Genomic DNA, 11500 nt, shown 5'->3' with positions numbered 1-11500 from the left:
TTTGTGTGTGTATATATATATACTCTGTTTTAATTGATTAAATGCATATATGAGGCTGTTTTGATATTGTGTTTTGTACATACATATATAAACTCTGTTTTAAGTGATTAAATGCATTTATGGAGCTGTTTTGATTTTGTGTTTTATATATATGTCCTGTTTTGAGTGACCAATTATGTATGGGCTGTATTTTGTAGTGACTTTCATATATAGATATTTATGGACTGTTTTGGGTAACCAATTATATAAGGAGATTTTGTTGATGTGTTGCTTTTATGTATATTTGAAATAAAGGAGAGTTTTTAATAAATGAACTTATTTAAAGTCTTAAATGATTCTTGGAATAAATTGGTATAAGTATTTGTGTAGAGGGTTTGTTTTGAAAATGATGTTATGTTCCCTTCCCTATGAGATTAAAAGTGTTAGATTATTTGGATTATATGTAATCTTATAAACTTGTTTTAAAAGAGATGTTAAATAATCTAATTATAAACTTTGAGGTTAAGGATTTGAATTACTTAATAGGCTATTTTAGTTATTTCCTATGTTATGCTTTACTAAATAATGTGTTAACTAGGTTAATTATTTCCTTATGTTACTCTTGTAAGGATTAGTCGAGATGGTAGTTATTTGAAGTAACGTTAAGGGTAGAAAACGACGTTAAATTTATAATATTTTAGTTTATCGTTAAGAGGAGGTTTAAAGGATGTTGGATAAGTATTAACACACTTGTTATTTATTAGATTAGGATTTACTAAAGTTAAAGGGATTGCAACGGATCGAGGTAAGTAGCTATGACCATGCTCCCACGCTAAGTTCTCTTGTGAAAGAAAATATCTCTATCTCTTTCCAAACGTTCCTCTAATTAAAGAATAAATAAATTTATATTATGTATAAGCGTTTCTTGGTAGCCTCTGTTAAGCGCCCTATCGATTATAATTGTTTGTATGTGTATAAGGTAATGCATGCACGTAGATTCTAAGTCATGGAATTTTCATACATGCTCCTTGAAATAACTAAGGTTCTATTTATATGTAAGCATCACATAAAATGTTATTTTCCAAAATAAATCCATATGTATTGGACTAAGAAAGATACTGAAAATGGTTGATTTCAAAAAAAGAAAAGATATGAATGAAGGTTAATGTATGAAAATATGTAATGGCCATATGAATGGAAAGGGTACCAAAGAAATGGGCATATTACAATGCTGGGTAAGTAGTACTGGTAGTGCACCCAGTGCTGCTCCCTGACAGAAAGGGGTTCCTAACCTGTGGCCACGAGTGGAATCCAGGTCCAAAAGGACCGCTAACCCCAACACACGGGACGTAATAGTGTGCCGGCCAAAAAAAAGTGAAAGATGAAATTAAGTGTATGCATGAAAGTATGATATATAAGTATATATGAAACTAAGAAATAAAGATTATGCATGAAAGTATGAAGTAAGTATATGCATGGTAGTAAGAAGTAACTGTGTGCATGAAATTATGAAGAAATCGTATGCATGAAAGCATGATTAAACTTTTAACCTATTTATGAATGAAAGTATTGTCAGAATTACTAATGGTTTATGGATGCATGTTTTCAAAAGAAAATACTACATACTTATTAAGTTAACAACATGGTGTACTACGTACTGAATATTAGACTCACTTTATGTTTATGTTTTAAACATCCAGGTACAGACAAAACTGCTGAGGAGCTGGGTAATACTAAGGAGGGAGGGGCCGATGTTTAGTAGTCCCTGGGTAGTTTAGTTTCTTTCGGTGACGACATATGTTTCTTATGTTTTGATACTAGACCCCAAATAGGGATGTTTGATTGAGTTAACTTTTAGACAAGATACATTCGGGTATAATGTATATTTTATGATGGGGTGATGAAAACCCCTTCTGCTTTAAGTTAGTTTTCTTTTGTAAAGACTGTAGGGACTGAGACCCTTTTTGTTTAAAATAGTTACGTTAAATGAATGGATGACGGACTTTGAGAGTCCTTTATAAATGAATGTAAATGTATGTCTATTAGGTGTTTTTTTTAGTTTAGAAATCTAGAGTTTATGCGTGATGCGTTCGAACCCGTCACGTATTATCTTAAAAAAATACTAATAATAATATGGGCATTTATTTATAATAATAATATACAGTTATAATAGGGAAAAGAACATGTACGGGATCACAGTCTCACTCTTGATAGGGTGGGGTTGTGACACTAAGTTGGTTGTTTTCTGTACATTCATCAAATACCCAAATTAAACTGGCTCTTTGAATCATAAGATAATAAGCACACATCAAGATGCAATAATATGTTGAGAAAAATTATGGCCCTATGTTTCTTTCCATCAATACAACAAATGATGTCCTTCCACCTGTGTGGCATACTCGTTGGTTACGCCTATTTTTAATGTTTTGTGCTGATAATTTCTAAAATTTAATGAATACAAAAACCAAAGTTTATAGTTAACCATAATAGAAAAAATGGGACAGTTGGTTCAATTCTCCAAAATGGAATTGCAAAAGACATGAAAGACTGATATCATTAAAAGAATCTAATATCATCCACAAATTTAGAATATTGGTTACCTTGAAATTTTCACTTGCCCATCATTTACATAACCATTCCCAAACTGGCTTCCTAACCAATGTTGTCCCATCTGCCATTGCCTCTTCATGGCTTGCATATCTCAAGTAGATCCCATGTAGCTGGTAATGAAATGCATTGTATACTTGTAAAAGTTGTTTTGTTACTATTGCCCGATAATTTTTTTTTGTCCACTCGAACACAAAGTCAGCCTATGGATATTGTAAATTTCAAAATTAGACTCTAAAATGAATGAAAAGTCTATGTTAATGAAATATTACAGGTTTATTTCTTAACCCATACTCGAATATAATCAATAAGCTCATCTTGCTCCTTGACATCAACATTCTTCCAGCTTTTGTGCCTCATTTCTACATAATATTTGACAATCCATGTGACCTTTGTTGTAAATACAACAACATTCTCGCATAAAGGAGTTGTCTTTCCATTTTTTATATCCAATGGTATCTTCCCCAATCTCCTAAGCCTATTAAACTATGTTCCCTTTGCTACTCCCTTACCATGCTTTTGTGCAAGGGGAACTATATTGCATAGAATTAGTCATCAATTTCGATATACTATAGGAATAAATCATTTTTGCATTAAGTACCAATTAGTTTATTGTGTAAAGAGTACATTTATACAAGGTTGAAGATAATTACCTTCTCCTTGTGCGTTTGTATGTGCTTGATTAGCAGAGTTATCAAACTCAACTTCAAATCCATCCGATTATTACGTAGAGTCATCCGATGAATGTTCAGTTTCATCTTATAAATGTAAAGTCCATGCAGAGGATTGTGATGGTGGGGCTCTTCCTATTGGACCCAAGTTTTGTCGTGAGCGTCCACCTTTACCTATCCCTCCCCCTCTTACATTTAGGGCCACGTTCAACCAAATGAAGCAATTTAATGTTTTTCTACACATAGGTGGCAAATAAAGAACACAAAAAATCAAAGAAACCTTAATTCTCTATTAATATAGGGCACAAGGCAACTTAACTAGCAGGTTTTCTGCACATACAAAAAAGTAGTGTACTAAATTTACAAGAAGTAGTGAACTAAATTAATTTTTCAGCAACAATTAACTAGCATGCTTGACACCAACTAAAGATGTATTTTGAACTGAACATCTTTTGCCATGTTCAACCATAGCTGTAGCTTGATTTTTTTTATAAGTTGGCTAGCTTGTGAATAATTACTCACAAAAACACCTATTTTTATAGTTTAATTCATGTTAATACAAGTTGCAAGGCGACTTAACACACATATTCCTGGATAGTAAGTTTTTTGTACATGGTTGAGAACAAGTAGTGTACAAAAGGAACAAGAAGTAGTGAACTAAATTATTTTTCCTGCAACAATGAACTAGCATGCTTTGACACTAACTAAAGATGTATTTTCAACTGAACATAGGCTATGAGGCATCATATTGAGCATCTGGTTATACCTTAACTTGAGCATAGACACTATACTCAAAAGCATTTACACATTTATGAACATTGCACAAAATATTCATATGTTTTCATCTATACGTATGAGATAAAGAGAAGATTTCTAGAGGGAGAGAGAGAGAGAGAGAGAGAGAGAGAGAGAGAGAGAGAGAGAGAGAGAGAGAACTTTGAGGTATTTCTCTATACAGAGATTTGAGTGAGAGAGATTTCCACAAAGCCTACCATTGTGGAATTACCTTATTTGTTAACTATTGGTTTAATGTTGAATTGTAGGAAGCTTAGAAATAACTCATAGTCATTGCCATTAGTTCTTCCTCAGATGAAAAGCTTTGCTACTGGCAAAAATTTGGACCATGAGGAAGAGAGTTAAAGAGTTGTATAGGGGCAAGTTTTAAACCTCGGCTTAAATCATGGACACAAGATTTTTTGTGGTAGACTAGACAAGTACAGGGGCATGTGTCTCCATGCTTTTAGCTTTGTGAAATTTTACATAGGAGCTCAATTTTGGTGCCTCAAAGTTTCAACTCCCACTCACAAAATAAACACACCTAAAAAGCCCTCTTGGCAGAACATGGTTTGCAGTTGGATTCAACAACACTACTTATACAGCTAAGTCTACTACATCAAACCATCACTTCAGAAAAATTAGAAGCTGCTAATTAAATAAAGTACTGATTAGGATATACTTTCAGCTCATATTTGGCAGTGGACTTTACTATTATAAATTAAATAAAATACTTTATAGTAAAAGATTTTCATCAGCCATAAGCTAATGTTGTTGGGCATGAGGACTTGCAAGCTAATGTAAATATGTATGGGATTAAGTAAAAACCTGTTGTTTCAATTTCTCTTTGCATTTCAAACCTTTTATATATGACCAATTTTTAGATTTTATACTTTCCAAATTTCTTATACTCCCTGGAAATTGAGTTTGATAAATATTATGTTCAAGCAACGCCATAGCCAAAGGAAAATTTCAAGATTATTACTATTATTCACCTAAGCATATTAAACTCTCATCTCAACGTTTGAAATGTTGAAAAGATATCATGGATGTAATTTTTAATGAACGGGTTTTTTAATGTGTTCCTTCATTCTAAATGGTTGAAATAATTGTAATTTTACGGAAGGCCTTATGGCTGATATGAGCAATATTTGTGTGACCATTTCATTCTATTTGTAAAAAGATAATATATACTTTTCTGTATTAATTCCCTACACAGATGTCAAGGTGTGGATATTCTTTAATTAGATGCTTATTATATTCTTCCCTGTAGGCATCTATTCCAATTTTAGATGGGACTATTAGAATGGTGTACATGCAATGGTAGGACGAAAAGGCTCCTACTCAATTACTCCCCAATAATAAATATTGAACCAATAAATATTTACATAAATTCCATCATCTGAGTTGTACGAGCAATATTATATCATTATAATATGGTACGTAGTAACTTGTAATACTCCCCTTCTAGGATCACAATGTTGTTGTACTACATATAAGGTCATCTTTACTTGATGTTGTCTACTACTGCCAAATAAGTAAGGGCTTTGAATAGCTTGTAATGCAACTCTTTTATTAACCATTGCACACATTACCAAATAAGTTAAGAAAAGAAATAGAAGAAACGCCTCTTTTAATCTTTGATGGGAGAATGAACTAACTACATCTGTTTAAATTACTATTATAAATTAATATTTAACAATATAAGATATTGCCTAAACAATAGTAGATAAAGAGTCACTACACAAATTTCCAACTTCCATGTGAGCTAATCCCAAAGTTGCCACCTAAGTATTCTCAAATTCCTCAGACCCTGCGACATGTAAATGAGTAAAATGTCATATCAGGCTAACCATACCAATTGAGATGTGAAAGTAAAAAATGACCATATTGTAGAATATGAGAACTAAGAAAATGATAGTACATAAAACCAAAATGTGGGAATGGTTGCAAAGACCCCATTAATACCTTTATTGGAATCAGTATTAAAGTTCGTGTCAAGGTCATCTTCGCTTGTATCTTCCTTTGGCTTATCAGAATCGTCCCCTCCTTCATCCATGTAATCATCATTAATAAAGGGCTCATCTTCATGATTGGGAGCTGCAAGTTCTAATATTATGGATGCATCAATGTGGACCGGTTCACAATCTGATCTATGCAATGAACATATCAGGTCACCATCATCAACAGCCATGGATGTCCCAACGTAGGAAGAATCATTCTCTTGGTATGCATCATCATGCTCCCTAATTTCATTGTACTTGTCAAACATCAATGGTATTGATGGAACATTGTAATTGTTCCTAGGGGTTATCTTTTGAACCACTTGCCAATTACTACCCAAAGCAGTATCTCTATGGTAAAAGACTTAACATGCAAGGACGAACGGCTCATCTTTATACCATGTTCGAGCTGTATTGACACTAACGAGGTGGTCACTAACACGTATCCCTCTTCTCCTATCACAGACATCAAACCAATCACATTTGAATAAATATACATTACGCCATCCCATGTAGCATTATTTCAATATATCAACCAATTTGCCATAAAAGTCAACAGGCATTGATTGGTGTTCTCTAGTAATAACCACTCCACTGTTTTGAGTTCGATGATGTTATCCACGATTCTCGGTGTGGAACCTTTAATGATGCAACCAGAGTAAAATGTAACAAATGGGTCTAGTCCACATGGAAGCGCATATATTTCATCAAAGACTTCATTAGGCTTGGTTGAATGCAATTGCATAATTTGTACTTTTAAAAAGTTGTTAGGCTTAGTAGAAGGAAAAGTGTTATTATAAAGTGATTTTCTTATGAGATTAGAGAAGGAGAACATGTGACGCCCCCAAATCCCCATGCACGGATACGGAAAAATCGAGATGTCCGGATGATGACATCACGGGTCATCATCCTATCGACGTGTGCCAAGTGTGTGCATAAGCGACGAATGTGCACGAAAAATACGCAGCGAAAAGCAAGTCAATAACTAAGTACTAGAATTTTTCTTGTTTAATACAAAGCTGTTCAAACATACATAAATAAATATTACAAGACACAAACATAATTTTAAACTAAATACAAAACATAAACTTCAGCATCCTGGCGGAGCCGCATCCTCGGGCTCAGCCTCCTCCTCCTCATCCTCGATCTCTGCACCAAAATCTACGGTACCAAAAATGGTGCCGCAAGTAAGTAAAATCCAAACACCACCAGATAAAAATATATAGAACTCAAACAATATGCATGAAGTGATGCCAATGCCCAAAACCCATAAAATCATACTTTTCCACACACGCCAAAAATCTCATTTGGCCCAAAAACATAACCTTCCCAAATATCACGCCAAAAGTCATATTTGGCCCATATCAAACTCAAACCGTTTACCAATTAAACTGTATGCACCATGACCTCCCCTAGGGGTCATCCGCACACCCTGACTCCAGTGCCACACCCGCAGGTAACAACCACGCATGTGACACCTAAACGAGCGATGCCCAGTTCCACGCCCCGCGCGTTTGTAGCCAAGCATCCTCTAGCCCTCGCCAGCGAAGGGCCACGGAGTCGGTGCGTAGAGCGATGCCTGGTTCCGCGCCCGGCGCTTTCGTAGCCAAGCATCCTCTAGCCCCCGCTCCCGTCGTCGTCCAGCGACAACTCAGGGGACGTCACTCAGTTTATTACGCTCCCGAGTGACCAAAGGAGCTCCACCAGAATAATACCTCATCCCGGCTTGGGGTCGTGATACACATGCACCCGAAAATCCACTTACGTCAATAAAACAGGATTTTCTCAATTTAAATAAAACGCACACGCATGCACCATGTAAATGCGATTTCAATGCACAAAACAATCAACCAACCATAAATCAATAAATCAAGCAACTCCGTCCTCCATCCATCCGACCCCCGAACTCCTCGGACTCAGTCCGGAATCAGCCAACCAACAACAATTAATTATTGAATGAGCAAAATATATTTAAATCTAAAAGTAGGGTTTGTAAAATACTTACAGCGCTATATGGTATTTTTAGAAAACACGCGGCGTTGCAAACGGCAGAAGGAAAGCAACGTAACAGTGAAATTTCACTGTGGCCGTGGGTAGTAAAATACCCACTTTTAAATGGGGACAAACCAAGGCTCAGGATTGATGGGGAAGAGTCTAAGGATGTTTATGAAGCTAGTGGAAGTGGAGTTTGGCCGTGGGTGGCGGCGGAAAAGGCGGAGGAAGGGTCGAAATGCCCAAAACGGAAACTAGCTCGTGGGAGCTGTTCCGGTGACTGTTAGAGACCGGAAATGGATGGATTAGGACGGCAAGGAGTCGGTGATGAAGTGGTGAAGAGGTGGTGGCCAGAGGTGGAGCGACAGTGGCAGATCGGAGCAAAAACTGCTCGGCTTGGAGGTGAATTTCGGGCTAAACGGCGGCTCCGTTGGTGGTGAAAATTGGTAGGATGGTTCACCGGAAGGAGGGGAAGATTTTGGTGAGGGTGGTGTTCTGCACGGTGGCCAGCGGTGGTGGGTTTGGGCTGATGAAGTTTCCGGCGTGGGAGAGGAGAGAGAGAAGAACGGCGGGGGTTACGCGCGGGAAGGGGAGGGAAAAGGAAGAAGAAAAAAGAAAAAGAAAAAAAGAAAAAAGAAAGAAAAGAGAAAAAGAGAAAAAGGAAAAAGGGAAAAGAAAAGATTGGGGGAAGAAATGAGGTCCAAACCTCACTCCAGAAACCAAAACAGATCCGCCGAAAACGACATTAAAAACCGTAAAATGACTAAATAAATTAAACACCGCATCAAATAAATAAAAACCAATTAAAATACATTAATTTAAAATAAATAAACCAATATATTAATTAAATTAAAAACAACACTTCAGTGAAAATACACGTAAAAGCGGGTCATCACAGAACATACATATTCATGAAACCAATTTAGGAACTCAATCTGATGTCTGCGCTCAACATTCATAGTATTGCTCTCTTTGATCATGTTAAAGTGCTCTCTACATGATAAAGAGAATCAAAGATCAAGAATAATAGAGAAATGCACTGACGAATTGAAGACATCTAATCTATTTAATACTTACTGTACGTATTTGTCGATTGCTGGACAATTATTAAGCACATACCATTTAGCCCTTGCAAAGAGAACATCATCTAATTTATAGGATGATGGTGTCCTGAACATACATATTTTCTATGAGAAAATAGACAGGTCCCTGAGTTATGTGCATTATCGTCTTTGTTTCATTCCTCTCAATGGTATCTAGTCTCAATATAGTGAAGATATATTGAGCAAAAGATCAAACATTCAAGATGAACGTAGGCCTCAGCAATTGAGCCTTCTGGGTGGGCTTTATTTCGGACGTAATGCTTATATTCGTCCAGATACCTCTCAAAAGGATACATCAATTTGTATTGTACTAGTCCTCCAAGAAATGCCTCGTGGGGTAAATGAATAGCGATATGAACCATAATATCAAAGAAGGCTGGAGGAAAAATCATCTTTAATTTGCAAAAAATAACCTCAATGTTAGATTGCAGTTGCTTCACCACATCTAACGTCAATGTCCGTGAACACAAATTCTTGAAAAAAGTACTCAGTCAATGTAAGGCGAATATTTGGTTTTAAATAACCAGCGATTAAAGTTGGCAGTAATCTTTACATGAAAATATGACAGTCATGACTTTTCATTCTAGGTATCTTTCCATCATACACCGTAACACATCTTGAAATATTTGAGGCAAACTCATCAGGAAATTTCTCATTTGCCAACCACTGACAAAATTTCTCTTCTCATTTACATCTAACATGTAAGTGCCAATCGTCATGATGCATCTACGACCATCATGATGTAAATGTAACTCCTTTCTTAGTCCAAGATTGGCCAAATCCTTATGTGCATTGGGTGTGTCTTTGGTTTTTTCATCAATATTCAATAATATTCCCAGAATCTTGTCGCAAATATTTTTCTCAATGTGCATGACATCTAAATTATGTCTCAAAAACAACTTTGACCAATAAGGTAATTGGAAGAAAATAGAAGATTTTGTCCAATTCAACTCCTCGACTACGCGCTTTCTCTTTCTTGAACCTTTACTGAACTCAGTAGGTATAATGTTCCATAATTGCTCAAGTGCATCCTCTCCCATGACCTCACATGATGACATGTGATTATCTTCTCTACCATCAAAAGCGAACTTCTTCTTCCTCCACACGTGCCCAGTTGGCAAAAATCGACGATAACCTATATTACAACCACATGTAATCAGTATTAGCATTACATAATGAACAAGCAATTTTCCCTTTATACTCCACCCAGAAAGATTGTTATATACCGGAAAGTCATTAATTGTCCATAGCAATAGCGTGTAATTGAAATACTTGACCCTTCGAGGCATCATATGTCTCTACACCTATTTCCCATAACTCCTTTAATTCCACAATCAAGGGTTACAAATAGACATCAATATCGTTTCCTAGTGCTTTAGGACCAAGAATGAGCAAGGACAACATGAAGTAAGGGTCTTTCATGCATAACCACGGAGGCAAGTTGTATGGCACGAGTATCACTGACCATATACTATACGGTTTGCTCATATTATGGTATGGATTAAAACCATCACTAGCAAGACAGAGCCTAACATTGCGGGCATCTTCAGCAAACCAACCATGGTCTCTATCAAAATCTCTCCACATCTAGGAATCAGTAGATGTTTCAAAGTACTATGATCATCAACACATTGTTCTCGATGTCATCGCATGACTTGTGCTGTATTCTTTGACATTAATAGCTTTTTCAGCCTTGCCTTTAATGAAAAGTATCGCAAGAACTTTTGCGAAAATTTTTCCTTTTTACTAGTGGTTAACACCCAACGAGATATATTTCATTTAGGATACTCTTATTTGTTAGAATTAATTTTTCAATATAAAATACAATCATTTGGGCAAGTGTGGATTTTCTCATAACTAAAGCCCAAGCAACGCTCCAAGCGCCGCGCATCATTATATGAGCTTGGTAGGGGAATGTTAGGGAAAGCATCTTTTAATAGCTTAATAACCATATTAAATGACTTGACACTCTAACCACTAATTGTCTTGATATGAAGTAGTTTAACAATAAATGAAAGTTGAGAAAAATTCTCACAACTTGAATACAATGGACGTCGAGCCTCCTCTAGCAATTGGGCAAAAGTTTCAAATTGATGTTGGCTGAAATTGTGGCCTGAAAGACTACTATGTTCCCTGCCCATATGGTTCATAAATGTTCCGACCCAAATGTTATCAATCATCCAATCCATATCATCAATGTAACCATCCCCATCATCTTCATCGGATGAATTGTGAATCGATAATTCAGGCTTCCCCCGTGAAATATCCACTTTGTATAAAGTTTGGTCAATCCATATAGTGAACAAATGGTCTTCCACATCACTTACTGCTATGAGAAGATCATTCGACATCTACAACATGGACCATGGTT

Source organism: Carya illinoinensis, chromosome 1 (assembly GCF_018687715.1).
Source record: "Carya illinoinensis cultivar Pawnee chromosome 1, C.illinoinensisPawnee_v1, whole genome shotgun sequence".
NCBI classification, from domain to species: Eukaryota; Viridiplantae; Streptophyta; class Magnoliopsida; order Fagales; family Juglandaceae; genus Carya; species Carya illinoinensis.
Note: the sequence above shows the minus strand (reverse complement) of the source record.